This window comes from Hibiscus syriacus, unplaced genomic scaffold (assembly GCF_006381635.1).
Source record: "Hibiscus syriacus cultivar Baekdansim isolate YM2019G1 unplaced genomic scaffold, ASM638163v2 tig00110429_pilon, whole genome shotgun sequence".
Classification (NCBI taxonomy): domain Eukaryota; kingdom Viridiplantae; phylum Streptophyta; class Magnoliopsida; order Malvales; family Malvaceae; genus Hibiscus; species Hibiscus syriacus.
The window spans coordinates 8,840,708-8,858,637 of record NW_024062733.1 but is presented as its reverse complement, the minus strand read 5'-3'; the positions used below and the strand labels follow the sequence as shown (position 1 = coordinate 8,858,637).

At 34.8% G+C, this 17,930-nt stretch overlaps 1 pseudogene; it reads right to left on the bottom strand.

Moving 5' to 3' along the window:
- Positions 1-664: 664 nt before the first annotated feature.
- On the bottom strand, positions 665-12,905 carry LOC120125026 (annotated as a pseudogene).
- Between the last annotated feature and the right edge of the window lie 5,025 nt (positions 12,906-17,930).

Sequence of the window (17,930 nt, the reverse complement as noted above, 5' to 3'; positions counted from 1 at the left end):
CTTAAATATAATTATATTATTTTTTTCTTTTTTTCCGGGTTGTTACATGATTACTCTTGAGCACCTGAGATTGAATTTTTCCGATGTAAAAGCTTGAAATCATGCTAATTAACTTCCATGCTTCATTTCATCCTTTAAGTCACCTAGCTGACATCTTTAAATATATCTAGCAAGATAAACACACAAAAAGAAAAAAGAAACGGTTCAATGCAGTTAAAATAGCTTCAATGAGAACTTTATTGGGGAAACAGAAAAGAGAGGAGACATCCAACCATGACCAAATGAATTCATAGACATCAAGAATCTTATATCAAGTAGAAAAACATTTACCAACCCAAGAAAGGGTTTACCTCTTCCTATCAAGCACTCGGCGCTTTCATGAATAAAGAATGCAAACCACATTAACCCCAGCCTATTCTTTCATATACCATACCATTCATGAGTGAAGGATGTAGAATAGCTTTACACTTCCGGTGATAGTTAAATTCGTTATGCATTGGCAGCACTTATTTTCATTCAAAGTACGATTCCTTGGGGTATTACAGATAAATGACAAAGCATAAATAATTAGGAAATAAATTGTGAGTGGTAAAAGCTTTCTGATGCTTTAAACAAGCCTTCTAGCGTTATGTAACTAGCCTTTTTATCAGCCTAACTGTTCCTTATTAACATTAAGAGCGGATAAAAGCATTTATTTGTTTCATATGGAGCAGTTAACTTAAATCAGCAGTGAAAAAACACAAGGAGCATATATTTATGATGCAATTTCATATACCTTCAAGCAGCAAACCTCAGCATCACCAATTAGGCTGGTCCTTCTCAATGAAAAAATATATATATTTTTTTTGTTATTTCTGAGGAAGTAAACCAGATTTGATTTTCCATGCAAGCATTTCACAAACAGATGTGAGATCACCACATTGCGGCAAGCATTGAGCAAAACATCACAAATTTCTTCATCTGGAGAAATGCCATGAGATAACATGATACGGAAAAAATGCCTTGCCTCGATTATCAAACACCTTTGGCACAATCTATTGATAATTGCACTATAATCTTTTATTGAAATTTCAAAGCCCTTCTCCATCATTAGGCGGAGGAACATGAATACATTGTACACATCCCCCTTCACACAATGTGCTTTGATTATTTGGGTGTAAGCAACCTTGCTCATTTTGATATTTTGTTCATGAAGAGAAATTAGTAGCTTTTTAGCATTGTTAAGATTACCATGTACACAGAGACCATTTATGAGAATGTTATATGTGACTGGAGTGGGCTCAATACTATTCAGCCACATTTCATTGAGTAACCTAATAGCCGTTTTAATTTTCAAGCTTTGCATAAGCACTGTATGGTAGTATTCTATGTTACTTGATCAGGGTTGAGACCCATATAACACATATCCTGAAGCAATCGGATAGCTTCTTGCAACTTCTGCTGTTTACAAAGCCCTTTGATAATTACAGTGTAAGTAACATGAGTTGGCGTAATACCTTTGGTGTGCATCTCTCGAAGCAACTCAAGCACGCAACACATATTTCCATCTTCACAATATGCATTCATAAGTGTGGTGTATGTCACAACAGTTGGTTCCAAGCCATGCAGCCTATTAGTCTCCACTAATCTTCTAGCCTCAGCTAAGTTTCCATTTTTGCCACTAATCTTCTAGAATTAAAAGTTACCGTAGGAGTAATCCCTTTTTCTGTTATTATCTTATATAACTCTAGAGCCTCCTCAAGATTTCCCTGCCTCATACCTATCAATCATAATATTGTAGAGAACAATGTCATGCGCCCAGTCATTCATTATCAGAGAATCAAAATACATTCTTGCCTCCAATATCATCCCATTCTCACATAAACTCAAGAGAATAGCCCCGCTTGAAAGCGAACTTGGGGGAATGCTCTTTAAGCACATTTCTTTGTATAGTAGGAGAGCGCTTTACACCTCTCCTTGCTTGCAGAGCCCATGAATAAGGATGGAATATGTTACATGATCTGGCTCCAAGTCCTGCTCTTCCATTTCATAGAACACCAGTGCCTCACGAAGCTGTCCGATCTTACACAAACTGCTGAGCAATACACTGTATAAGAAGACACTCAACCGTAAACCACGTGAAAGCATCTCTTCTTGCAACTTTAATCCTTCCTTGACATTCCCATTCTGACAATGGCCACATATGAGTATCGTATATGTAAGAACATCAGGATTCGACACTTTATCTAGCATTCTTTGAATGAGTATCCAAGCCCCATCCATCTGACCAAGTAGATGGAACCCTTTTGTGAGAATGTTATATGTTACTATATCAGGCTCTACACTATGCTTCTTCATGTCACTAGTGAATTCCAACGCTTCTTTTATGGAACCAGCTATAATAAGAATATTATAACTATATGCATCAGGAAGTAATCCATACTTGCATCATGCAAAAAAATGGTTTTGCAACATCAGTGAAACCTAATTTGCAATATCTTGACATAATTGTATTTAATGAAACAATAGAAGGCCCAAGCCCCTTTGCTTCAGTCTCTCGCAGGAATGAAACTGCATCTTGTAGCTTGGATTGCCTACAAAGGCCATCTATGACTATAGAATTAGTCTGCTTGCTCGGAGTAATACCAGAAGCTTTGATTTCATTATACACATCCCACATGATACCAGTGTGCCTCAAATTGTATAAAAGACTATTATAGGTCAGTATTGAAACATGCAGTTTAAGGTCCTTCATCTTTGCAAGAACACAGAGAGCATCATGAACCATCTCAAATCTTGAATAAACAAAAGCCAACATATCCCATACCAAACTGTTCTTGTACCAGTCTTGAAAGCCATTCAGAAGGTACTCACAAAGTGATGGAGCAGAGCCAGGGCCAGAGCCTGCCAGAAATCACACAAAATCTATAAAAAAAATGATCAGCATTTCAAATCTTTCAACCCCAACCCCCACAAAACGAAGAAGAAACTTTGCTGGTAAAAAGCAAGTTTAGTTTGACATAATCCAACAATTGCAACCCCTATATATATATATATATATATATATATATATATATATATAAGAAACTTACCACGAAAAGAATCCAAAATAACAAATTTAACCAAAAAATTGCACCAAATAGAAAAACAGAACCGAACAATTAAATACTCTCAGAAAAGTACCTTCCTCTTTTAACATTTGTTCCAGAACAAACCGCAACTCCTCGAGTAGCCTCTGTCCCGCCAAAACATGGGCCGCAACGAACCGAGAAAACCTTGAATGCCGAAACCTATACTCCTTCCTCATTAAATCAAAGAAACCCACAGTAAAATTAGGGTTTTCAACTCTCAAAAAGTCTATAATTTTATCAACCTGTAACTGATCCAAACAGAAAACAACATTCCCAAAGTAATCCCCGGCCAAAAAACCTCTTAAAACCCAGTTTTTTTAACCCGGAAAGGATCTCGAAAACTGGGTCTTTAGAAGAGTGGGAAAGAGAGGGTTCTTCTTCTAGGAGCCTGGCAACGGGGACTGAAGTTTTGAAGAAGGTTAGGGAAGAAAGACGGCAGCAAATGTGAGCTTTTGTTAGGAAACCGAAGGCTTTCCATGGTTTAAATATTTGGGGGGGGGGGTTTGGAACTAGGGATTTAGGGTTTAAGAGAGCCGTTAATTTCCCGGTAATTCAATGGGATGGGCTTTTGCAAATAAATAAAAATTGTCATCGCCGACTAAAAATTTTCTAAAGCTTTTATTTATGTTCTTTAACTTTTAAAACTTATAAAACAATCACTAAACATTTAGTCTGTTTGTAATATGGTCCCCGAGTAACTGGCCGTTTGACGTCGTTACACTGCCGTTAGTAGATTTGCAATATGGTCACTGAACTTTTCAGGCGCTTGCATTTAGGTCCCTCAACTTTTAAAACTTGCAACACAATCATTAATTTCATTCTAAACCCCAAATTCCTTTTCGATCTCGAATTTCCATTTTCGCTTCTCTCTTCTCATTTCCAGCATAACTTTTCAGTCGGGGATGCATGGGAAATTCTAATCTAACTTTGAATTATGTGGAGGTGTTAACTTGAATAATGGTCCATTGAGAGAAGACCAAACCAAGGGACTATCGGGATCATCAACGATTCAAGGTGTAATATTAGATACATGTCATCTCAGGTGAAGCAGAGTTGTCTGATGAAATGCTTGTGAAAAAATGGGCTTAGAAATGCAGAGTTGACAAATACTACTGAGATGAACTAAGTATCATTGTTGAAAGTCACAAACAAGCTGGAATTATTTTGTATAAATGACATATAATAATTTCTTCGTTTAATCCTTGTGGTTAAAGATTTTCGAACATATGATCAAATATAATGAAATCCCAAACAACGCCTTCACCTCTCAGTCTTTTTAGCTCACATGCACTCTCGTTTGGTTTTTGTTCTTCAATTTTCCGCCATGTAAAATTGAAAACCCAAGCAGTGCTATATCTTTCAGCTTTTTATTTACTGTAACACCCCCAACCCGTATCCCAACCCGGATACGAGTCAGAGATATTACATTGACTTTTAAAACACAACTCATTACAAATAATAGTAAAATACTTGAACTTATATTACGAAAAATACAATAATATACATATGGTAATATAAGTTTACCAAAATATTCAGAGCATACACAACTTAACTCTTTAATTACATGCCAACATCCATTTTCATAACAAAATGGCCTACTGATTAAGTTGCTTCTGATCTGATAGTTGCAGGAGTAATGTTGTCCAGCTGCTTAACCTCGATCGTCTACTTTATCGGATCCTACGTGTGAAACACTCACACGCTAAGTCATCGACTTAGTGAGGCAATAATATAATAATAATATCAATAAATATAAAGTAATTGCCAAAATGAGATGGGTTGCAGTAATAAGATGTATGTAAACAATGCAATAACCAAAACCATGTTTCTTACACATATACTTATCAAATTCACATTCATAAGTTCTCCTTAGTAAGTTCATTAACCCATGGTACCATACAGAGAACCTAAGGTATGTGAGTATTGTGAGGTTGTGCACTATGCTGTCACCACAGCTCATATAATTGCACCTAAGTACCACGTAGAATTGCACCGGAGTGCCGCGTAGAATTGCACCGTAGTGCCATATAATAATGTCCATAAGGACCACATATCATTCCTTAAGAATCATATAAATATGCCAAAGATCAAGTATGTGTCTCAACAGACCTCACACCTGTTCCAAATAATACATATATGTCCCGAAGGACCACATATCATTCCTTAAGAATCATATATATATGCCAAAGATCAAGTATGTGTCTCAACAGACCTCACACCTGTTCCAAAGAATACATATATGTCCCGAAGGACCACATAGACCCTCTACCCTTGGCATGCCAACTATACCTATAGTTCTCATCTACATAACATGGGCTTTCACCATTCACATAATTTATATCGCATAGGCATATTATTTTCATATATTTATCACATAACTCATATAACTTTTCTTGTATATTCAGGTCACATAATGCATATGGTATGAGTTCATGTCAAGTATCATAATATTGAATCTAGACTTATCACAAGTCTAGAACTGAATAGAATACATATTTATGCTATGCATATGCACTCACCTAGATTCCTTTGTCTTTCCCTTGACTGATCCTACTGGTCGATGGTTCCAGAACTCGTTTAGGCTCGGTATCTACATAGTAATTCATTGATACTTATCAGTATACTAGTTAGTATATTCTAAGCTATCATTCTTAGGCTAAAAGAAAAGTCATTTTCATCTTTTAATGGAGGTATGCATCGATGCATTACACCATGTATCGATGAATAAATCTTATTCGATGTTTGTATTTAATGGGGTGCATCGATGCACTCCTTATGCATCGATGCATCGATGGCATTCGATGTTTTCTTTTTAAATTAATGCATCGATGCACCTTAAACAATTTCTGGGATTTATCATTGATGCATCGGTGCACAATGAATGTGCATCGATGCACATTGCCCAGAATTGTCATTTTAGCACGAAAATCTCTTCTTAGTCTAGTTAACACTTTATATTACCCCTCTTTTTATATCCTTAACTTACATACTCTTACTTAAACTACTTATTATTCATTCTATACTTTCAAAACTTAGAAATCCGATTATCCATGTAGAGTTTAAAAATCTAACCCAAATTCCAACATGTTCTAATTTGAATTCTAACACTTAATACCTCTTAGTTAGCTTAATGACAAAACAAATTTCACTTCTAATTCTTATTAAGAACCCTATTCCAAAATTTCACTTTTCTACTTCCTTTCTTTAATTCTTCATACACTCCTCATCTGATGGTTTTAAGATAATCTAAGCTTTCCTTAAGCTTAGTTATCAACTAAGGATCAATAAGAAACCTTAAATTCATCAAGAATTTGATCACAAGAAAACTCACCTTAGCTTGGCTTCACGGTAGAGAAGGAGAAGGAAGAAGAAAGAAATATCCAGAACCTTGTTTCTCTCATAAGCTTACCACGTGGATTTAAATATCCTTAAAAAAACATTTAATTTATTTCCTTGCCAAAAGACCCATTTGCCCCTTTAGTTCCCCATGCTTTGCTAATTGATCATACACCAAATATTTCAATCAATTCCTTGAACTTTCAATTTATCTACTTTGATCAATAACTTTTAAAATTTCACAATTTAATCACTGACCCGGTATAGAGGATATTACATTTACAAAGAAAAAATGGAGGAAGAATTGCTGGAACACAACACCGATTGCATTTATTTCTTAGTCTCTCCCCTCACTTGCAAGAATGTATTTATTTTCTCTTTTAGGCTATCTGGAAGTAAGTTTTTCCTCTTTCGTACTTTCCCATTTTCAGCTCGCATTGTGTGTTTTTTGTTGAAATTTTTTTGTTATTGGAACTGCATGTCAATGATCTGGATATTCAGTGTTAGTTTTGAACCAAAACCATCTAATTTTCTTTCTTTCTTCTTAATCAAAAATTTTAATACTCCTTATAAAAGATATTCAGTCCATCAGAATAGAAGTGAAATATGGTCCTAAGCTAAATTTTTTTGATCTTCTTGTTTGGTTTTTCTTTAAATCAGGGAATTGGTTGTGAGTATCGGCATAATGAAATCGCTAGGCTCAATCTGAGAGACTGCTGGTACTAGTTTACTGGGAATTGTATTGATCCGACCTATGGTTTTCGGCGTCCTATGAGCTCGTATTCTTTTTAATAAGTTCATGTTAATTATAGGACTGATATATCATGAACGAATTGGATTTTTTTACATGTTTTGAAAATTTTACAGTTGAATTGTATTGAATTATAGCTTTAGAAGACAATTCTGCATGCACACAACTCAAAAGGCATCATGATAGGGTATTATATTTGGAGCAGATACTTGACCCTGTCATGATGCCTTTTCAGTTGTGAAAGTGACTGAGAGGTGAATGCGCTATTTGGGATTTCATTATATTTGATCATTTGTTGAAAAATCTTTAACACAAGGATTAATCGAAGAAATTATTATATTTCATTTATATAAAATAATTCCAGTTTTGTTGGTGACTTTCAACAATGATACTTAGTTCATCTTAGTAGTATTTTTCAACTCTGCATTTCTAACCCCATTTTTTTCTCACAGGCATTTCATCGAACATCTATGCTTCACCTGAGATGACATGTACCTAACATTACACCTTGAATCGTTGATGGTCCCGATAATCCCTTGGTCGGGTCTTCTCTCAATGGACCCTTATTCAATTCAACACCTCCACATAATTCAAAGTTAGATTAGAATTTCCCATGCATCCTCAACTGAAAAGTTATGCTGAAAATGAGAAGAGAGAAGTGAAAAAGGAAATGAGAAGATCAAAAAGGAATTTGGGGTTTAGAATGAAATTGAGGACTGTGTTGTAAGTTTTAAAAGTTGGGGGAGCTAAATGCAAGCGCCTGAAAAGCTCAGTGACCATATTGCAAACGTACTAACGACAGTGTAACAGCGTCAAACGACCAGTTATGTTGGGGACCATATTGCAAACGGTCGGTTACGTCGGGGACCATATTGCAAATAGACTAAATATTGGGGGATTGTATTGCAAGTTTTAAAAGTTAGGGACTTAAATGAAAGTTTTAAAAAAGTTCAGTGGCCATTACTATACTTTACCCTAAAATTAATAGGGTAAAGTACATTCCAAATCACTGAATTATATTAAAATACTTGTTTTGGTCACAAAACTTTCAAAATTATAAAACAATATTATATTTATCCGATTGTTTTATAATGGTCACTATAAAGTTAAAAGTTCGTCAAATTTGACCATATTATCTCTTATTGATCTTGGATAAAATTAAATGAGTAAGACTAACTTAAATTAGTCGTAGGTCATGACAATATATAACTATAATTTTTTTTAATCAAATAAGGAGATTTACGAAACTTTATCTCTCTCAATTATTTATTTTTTAAAATAAATTTGAGCGAGACAATTTAAAAATATAAAATTTATTAAGAGATTGTTTGGCTCAACTTTTGAAAAGTGACTTTTAAAAGTATTGCAGAAACAATCTTTTAAAAGTATTGTACAAAAGTACAGTTTAAAATTTAACTTTTTAGAATTGTTATTAAAAAGTGTTTTTGAAAAGATAAAATGTCCATTATAGACATTATGTTATAAATTTAAAAATATAATATTTAAATTATATTTACACTTATTAATACTATGATACATAAAATATTCCACTTAAATTATAATAAAAATATAAAAAAATATTTTAAATAATTCATTAATGATATTTTTATATCTGAAATATTTTTATTAGGAAAAATATATTATCAATATTTTTTAACATGTGGACATAAAATTATTATGAAACAATAATTTAAATACTTGTTTTGATAAAAAGAATTAAAAAGAAATTAATAATTAAAATAAATTATTCAATAATAAATTATTTTATGGATGTTAGTATTAATTATTAAAATAAAATGTAAATACAAAATTGAGCAGAGCTCATGCATTACTAAGGATAAAATTATAACTTGCTTCCAAATGCAAAGTTGAAAATGAAAAAATTAGAAACCTAGTTTTTGTGAATGGTTTGAAACCATTGTTTTCACCGTAATTTTTTTCTTCTTTATTTTTACACGTTTAACATTGATTTTGCGGTCAAAATATATTTTTTTCCTAAAAGTGCTTTTAGAAAACTACGCTAAACGGGGCCTAAAACAAGAAAAAAATATTTAATTTGAATTAACGTGATAATATGATTATATTATATAGAAATTCAAGGATAAATTACACTATTAATCATTTTATTTAAGTTTTTTCTCATTGAAATTAAAAATCATTTTATTTAAGTTTTTTCTCATTGAAATTAAAAAAAAAATATTTGGTCACTTTAACTCTATTTAATTAAAATGTGATCAGTGTATGAATAAGATAAAATTAAAAAGGATAAACTACACAAATAGTCATTAATGTTTGAGTAAGTGTTTGTTTTCATCACTAAAGTTTCAAAAGTAACAAATTGGTTACTAAAACATCAAATAGGTCATCAAAAAATGATTTTAAATCTAATTTATCCTAAATACTTTCTAATTTTCAGTTTTTTCCAAGCACCCCACCACGTCAACTATTCTCACGTGAATAACCCTTCACCCAAGGCGACTTGTTGGTCGCACGAGGAAACCGTTTGCCCTAGGTGATTTTAATTGCTAGTTTCGCTTTTTGCCTCCGTTTTGAAGATATGGAGTAGACTGACCCTAACTTAATTTGCGTTAGCTTATTAATTTGCAGGAAACTGCCTACAGCTGTGCCTCAAACTTAGAGACTATTATATCCTTTCCTGGAGTCAATCCAAATACACAATCAACAAAATATAGACAATAATGCAGTTTATTTGTTGTTTCAGCTTATAAGATACTATATATATATATATATATATATATTGCATGAATTTGTTTCCGATTCTCCAGTTATAGGGGCTTTCTTATATGAATTTCTGGTGTTTAGGAGTTTTGTTCATTTGATATTTCATGTTATCATTCATGTTAGGTGATAAAAAAAATTACATTTCATTGTTTGCATAAAGTATGGAACCCGACCCTGGCACCTTACTGTTATGGGCTTATGTTTACTTTTTTTCTTGGCAAAAAGGATTTATTAATATAAGTCAAACCTGCGTTATATGCCTAGTTGAAAACCTATCAAAACCTATTTAGAGGAAAAGAGTACATATAACCTGGAAACTACACAAAGAGCTAACAGAAGAGCTGATACAGACGAGTAACAAATACTCACAAAACTAGACCACACCCAGAGAAGGACATGACTCTTCCGATACACAATACACTACTCATCCAAAACACCAAACAAATTCTAAAATTCCTCAGCAGTACAAAACAAGCAGCAAAAACAACAGACTTCTAAATACCTCAAACTACCAAACAAATCCACAGAACAATTTCTAAAAACTTCAACACTACAAAACGAGTGGCAAAACATCAGACTTCTAAATAACTCAACACAGCAAAATAAAATCATAGAATTATAACTGACTATCACACTCAGACACTTCACCAGCATGCTTTGAACAAATCTTTCTCCTCATACCTGCAGTTGTGAGACTATTTGCCATTCCAAAAAGTGAGCCAAATTCAAAACATATTTGAACCCCCTCCTAAAACTTGGGATAATTTGTCGATATCATCAAAAACACCCTACCGACACCAAGGTCTAAGTAACCTGTCCTCCATCAAACTTTTAACAACTTTAGAATCGGATACTATTTTAAGAACAACCTTTTCTTTCCATTCTGATTCAATAAACACCGCTAAAGCAGATTTAATGGCCATCAATGTAACATAATCAACTCCCAAATTCTTCACTGGTCCTGAAAATAAAGCTCGAACATAACCATCCGCAACCCGGCCACCTCCATCTCGGTCAGACCATCAACCACAAAAATCACCATCCCTTGAACTGGAAAAGACCCTTTTGAAGAGAGTTTGAGGGCCAACAAATTACATAAGTTCGGATTATCCCACCACTTCTTCTCATCCAATAACTACGTTTCCATAGAAGCTTTAATCCAGATAAAAGCTCTCATTTTAGTAAAAAAACTAAATCTAGAAGCGAAGTACCTTTTTGATTGAACACTTTATGTTTACTTATTATGATTGTCATTTTACCTCCACTTGAATCTTTCACTAGTTGGATGAACAACTCTTGTGGAATTCAAATAGTCGAGTTGCAGCTACGTTTTCATGCTGTGAAAGTTGCAATGTTATGTTAAAATAGTACTTTGGTATGGTTGCCTCTTTTTTTTTTTTGAATAAGTGTGAGGCAAACGCCATTACATTAACCCCTTGTTAAACGGGCATTGGGTTGACCAGAGAGGTTATCTCTTTCAAATAAATTGAGCAGTGTAACAGGTGGATCGAAAAATACTGCAAGAGAACCATCTGGGGGAGTTCCAAGTTTCGCCATATGATCAGCTGTCATATTAGCTTGTCGTCGAATAAGGGTGAGAGTAAATTTGATATGGTTACCTCTTTTTCGATTGTGGTAACTGGTAAGGCATAGTGGTGACAGAAGTAGGATAGTGATGATAGCACAAGTTCATTTCGTAGTCAAACATGTAATGTTTCAGATATCTGACATGATAATCGCGAGCATACCTTTTGACGGAAATGCTGCTGATGAGAACCAATTCATTTCCTGATTTCAGGTGTTGTGAGCCGAGCTGATCACAGGTTGCTCCTCCCAAGGTTATAGGCAACAATTTTTTCATGCAACCAACAAACTGCCTTGGGTTGGGTTGGTGCTGCATGAAGGGTGGTTCCACGTTAACGTAGCTGATGTAGTGGAGTGTTTGGAAAAAAAATTGAAAATTAGAAAGTTTTAGGGATAAATTAGATATAAAATCATTGTTGAAGGACCTATTTGATGTTTTAGTGACCAATTTATTACTTTTAAAACTTTAATGGCGAAAACAAAAAACTTACTCAAATATTAATGATCATTTGTGAAGTTTACCTTTTTAAAATTTTTATATTTACACTGTGTCATGTCAGCAATTCATTAAAGATCTAAAGACAGTTAACCTACACTGACTACATCTTAATTAAATAAAAACGAAAAGTGATCAAATATTATATTTTTTGAATTCAGTGAGAAAAAATATGCAAAACTTAAACGAAAGTGATCAATCTTGTAATTTATCCAAACTTTAATTAGTAGAATTTAAAATGTAATATTATTGCTAATTTTATTATTTTAATAATTAAATAATATCAATAATCTCTAGTTCAACGTTTAAACTTTATCTTCTTTTAAAAATAAAAAAGAGTATAATATTATATTTTTCTAACCCAATCAAACCCTTTTTTTTTAATAAAAGGTCTTAAGTTCGAGTAATTATATATATTATTAATGATTAATAAAAATTATAATTACATTTTTTTCTTGTAATCGCAATGGACTATTTAAAAAAAGGAAACAAAAAGGTTAAACTATTTAAGGCTAAAATTAGGATTTAGACAAGCTTTTTTTTTTTATCAATGAATGCCAACTCTTTATTAAACTCAAAAAACAATAAAAAAAAGCACATCCCCCGAGCACATAGAGAAAATGAGTACAGTTGGAAATCATACACCACATAAAAACCCCAAAAGCAAAATAAGGAAAAAGACAAAAGACAAAAGAAAACCAAAAGACTTAAGATGGCATTCTCTTTCCTTGTTCCTTGCAGATCTTCAATGAGAGCCCCAACAAGGAATTTATGGAAACAAAAATGGAACCTGAGAAGCCTCGAACAATCTCAATTGCTGAAGCTTTAAGGAAGACCGCCGATCTTCAGTTGTCCGGAGCTCCACTGCCAAAGGAGCTTCTTCCATACACTATCTATCGGTGAAATCCAAATCCAAATCAGAGGTAAGAAGGTGAGCAACTACATTTCCTGACCTGGGAGTGAACGAAAATCGACATGCATTGTAACACCATAATCTAGTCTGACCCAAAGATCCATGGATTATAATGTTACACGGGACTACTGAAATAGTGACCCAAAATTTTTATTTAAAACTGCTTAGTAAATCACTGAAATTATTCATCCATATTAGTAAAAGTAAAACGGGTAATGATCTGAGTTTACAAAACAATGGGGAGCTCCCAAAATACATCCAAAATAATACAAATATTGAGTACCAAATAAAGTTATGACTGATTACATAAAAATGGGTCCATAATAGTACATGTCCTCTAAAGATGACTCAAGACGTACTCTGTAGGTCTCTGAAAATATAGTCTGCTGCACTGGAATGTCTGGCGACGATAACTCCCCATGATCTGCTCCCTAAGAACCTGCGCACGAAAACACATTCCGAACATTGAGCTTACGAGCTCAGTGCCTCACTAATAATTGTACTCTACTATATGCATTCATTCAAAAGAGTTGGCTAGCGGCACAGGTCTGAAACATACGAAGACATAATCTATCAAAACCTAATATGCTAAATTGTGGAAGACATCACGGTGCGGCAGAGGGCAGAGGGATTCTGTCGTCTCGGAGCTTACACCCCTCTAGCCTACTGGGTGGGAATCCAGAATTCTGTCTTCGGAAACTTACACCGTCCAACCACTACGTCGAGTCTTGGGGCATCTGGCGCCCAGTCGGCTGTTAAAGTGTCATAGCATTAACTTAGATATCCACTGACTATCGTATTATGCTAAGGAGGAACTCGTGTATCCTGGCTGTTTCCCGAGCAACAAACAAGGATAGTTTCATGTAATCCTAACTGTTATTATTTCTATTGTTCCGGTATTTATTATTGTTCTCGTTTGAAGTCCTATTTGTTGTTATCATGGGTGTATGGGGTACCTCGGGTTTGATCCCTTAAACCTAGGATTATTTATCCAAATATGTTTGTGGGTACCGATACTGACCTTCCAGTATCGATACTAAAGCTTTGGTATCGATACCCCCTGACTATTGTGGACAATTTGATTAAGGCAGTATCGATACTCTGGTGCTGGGGTATCGATATTTGACTGAGTATCGATACCAAATTTTGGTTTGATGTTTTGAAAAATACCCCAGTATCGATACCCTTATGGGGAGTATCGATACTCATTGAATGAGTATTGATAACACTCTTATAAAACTACCTATTTTTGCCTGAATGAAGAACAATATCGATATTGTTCTCATATTATTGATACTGTCGCTACTGGGTGCTCTATTTTGGCACGATAAATTCCATCTTTCTATCTTAAATGCCCCATTGAGATCCCCAAATGATATTTAAGTGTTTATTTGATATTAAGGGTCATAAAGAGGTCTTAAACATACTGAAAACACTCAAATGATGCAATCTACCATGAACATGCTTCAAGCTTATATAACTTACCAATCCCATCTAAATGAGCTACTTGTGATATAGATGAGTTAAGAGTGAGTTACCTGAGTATCTAAGCTGCTGGAGGTCTCAAGGAATCAACCAAGAGTAAGCTTTTCCTTCCCCTTAGCTTTGGAGCTTTCTCCAACCTCTCTCACCAAACAAAACCAAAGCAAGGATTACTAGCTGAGTTTAATGCTTTAGAAGACTTTTTTGAAGCCTAGAAATTATGGAAAATGGATTGAAATATATGTATCCCTTAAACCCCCACAAAACACGTTTAGAAGAATATGAAAACACGTTTAGAAGACTTAAAAACTATGGCCAAACTTTGCAAATATAGGTTTAGAAGGAGGCTTGGGATGAGTTAAATCTGATTCTTATATTGTCTTACTGTGGAATGTTGAAAACGAACTAAAGTTTCCTCCTTTAACCTAGCTTGCTCAAGAAGAATATGAAGAATAAGAAGGGCATGGGAGAAAAAGACAAGCTTGGGGTATTGAAAAAGAGAAGATGAACAGACGTGGTCTCATCCAACTTAATTGGTTTTCAACTTTAGCTTTGAAAAATGATATAACTGCTTCTTTAGTCCCTCAAGTTCCTCCTAAGATTAAAAATGTCTCTTTTGACAACTAGTGGGCTTAACTCAAGTCAAACCCATTTCAATTTGGGTCAAAGCTTTTTATAAACTAGGAAATTAATTCAAACCCAACTCGGTTTAGCTTAAAACTCTTAACCTGAGATCCGGAGCGTTACATGCATGGAGCATCGATGATCTTTGCCGAGCTTTCCAACTGAAATAACTTATTTATGAGAGATCCGACCCCGTTGAAGCTAACTTTCTGATAACCATTTAAAAATCACCCTCAACAATTACATCCGAGAAACCCATATCCACTGCGAGTTCAACCACATGTACTACTGTCGTTGCCTTCACCATAAACGCCGAGGTAATGTTCTCACCCAAACGTCTACAAGCTCTTATAATTAATCCTGAGTTGTTCTTCACAATAACCCCTGACCACACGATTGCCTGACTTTGTAAATACGTAGCATCGAAATTGATTTTTACCATAATACTAGGAGGAGATTTCCATCGAGTCTTAACCATGAGAGAAGGCCCAAAACTTCTCTTATTAGCTCGGGCGTAGTGAAAAAGACGGGCTTATATTGAGGTAATCAATTCTTCCTTCCTAATATGGATACCTTAATGATACTGTTGATTTCGTGCAAACTATAGCATCCAAATTGTAGTTAGAATTTCCGAATGCTTGCTCACTGCATTGCTACTGGATAACCAATCTAAACCAGGTTCAAAAATCTAACATAGAGACTTGAGTTAGCCATTGATAACCTAACTCACCCCATACCTCTTTAGCCATGCCACAGTCCCTAGCCATATGCACTCCCTACTCAACCACATCCCCACACCTCCAGCAAAGTGGGCTATTTGATATTCGACGAGTAAATAAATTCTGCATTGTTGGAACAAATTTTTGAATGCATCTCCAAATCTGCAACTTAATCTTTCTTTGACACGCACAAGACCACACTTTTCTATAGACTCTTTCGACTGACTGAGTTAAATTATCTCTAACAGTTAGTAAACGATAACCACTCTGAACACTAAATAAAACCGACTTTTCTCAACACCAAACCCATATATCTTCCTATGGAAATCTTATAACGGAATACACAAAATTTGAATTGTTTCCTCCTCTGAAAAAATACTATTAACCACTTCAATTTTCCACAATCACGTACTATCATCAATGAGATCGGAAATAGATGAAACTGCATCTACACGGTCTGAATTAACAAGACTTTGAGAATTGTTCGGTAGCCAAAAATCATTCCAGATTGAGATGGAAGTCTTATTCCCGACTTTCCACTGCAACCCTTTCTCTAGAAGGTCCCTACTACTCAAAATATTGCGCCAAATATAAGAGGGAGCTGAACCAAGCCTAGAATACATGAAATTGGACATATAAAATACTTAGCTTGAACCAGTCTGCTAACAAGGGATGTAGGATTGGAAAATAACCTACATCCTTGTTTTCCAGGAGAGTAAAATTAAATTTAGCCATATCGTGGGCCCACATTTATCTTTTGACTGACAAAGCATTCTCCATGAACACCAGTGAATTCCCCGAGCTATTATAATTTCTAATTCATTGCAAAAACTCTTGGGAATCATAAACAATTCATAGAATAAAGGGGAATAGCTTGTAAAACACACTTTATGAAAACCTCTTTACCTTATTGGGAAATAACCCGAACACCCCATCATCTGATTCAGTTCTTGAACCTGTCTTTCAGGTGTGTAAACGCGTCTCATTTATTGTGCCCTACAATTTCCAGAAGACCTAGGTACTTCTCTGAGTTTGATTTGTTAGAGAACTCTAAAATACGGTGAACGTCCCATCGATTCTCCTTAATTACATTTGTACTGAAGAAGATCCCTGATTTATCAAATTTTATCTCTTGACCTGAACTCTCCCCGTACACCTTTAGAAGCTCCTTTATTTTTAGCTTATTGTCCATTAGCCTCACCAAAAAGGATATTACCATCAACAAAAAGAAGGGAGATCTTCGAAGCATAATGATTGATCTAAACTCCACAAAGCTCATCCCGACCAACCCTTCTCTCGATTAAAGATGACAGACCTTCACTGTAAATGAGAAAGAGGTATGAACCGAGTGAATCTTCTTGGCGTAAACCCCAACTAGGTTCAAATCAATCCCCTGCTACTCCATTAATGACAACCGATTAAGTCACTGAACACACACAACGCTTCAAGATTTCAATCCAGCCAGAATCAAAACCTGTCATGTCCATAACTGCCTAGACGAAGTCCCGCTCGACTCTATCGTATGCCTTGTTCATATCGAGTTTCAAGGTGAAGTAACCCTTTCTTCACGTTTTCTTTTATACAAAGGAGTATAACAACTCATAGGCTGTAATGATGTTATTGAAAGTCAAGTGGTCGAGAAAAAAGGAACTATGTTCCTCATTAATGCATGCATCTAGGCACGGTTGCATTCGATTAACCAGCACCTTTGCAACAATTTTGTAAATCACGTTGCATAAGCTGATTGGTTTGAACTATTGCAAAGAGTTTGGAGAATCCACTTTAGGAATTAGCACAATATGGGTATGATTTACCTCCCCCATATTCACCCTTCTGTTAATCATATCTATGCAAAAGTTAGCTAATTCAGAACCAAATGTATGTCAGAAGCATTAGAAAAAAAGGCACCAAGGCCATCATCTCCCGAAGCCCTCAAAGGGCACATTGCCTAAACGACCCTTGAAACCTCCTCCCTAGTGAAATCCAAACACAGCTGGGAATTCAAATCTCCTATAATGCTCATAGAAATACCCTCTAAAATCTCATCATTGATCCTCGACAAAGTAGAGTCAAATAATTTGAAAAAATAACTCTTTGCGACCTAATCCATGCCCAACTCAATATCGACTAAACAACCATCATTCTGCTCAAGGGAGATGATTATATTCTTTCT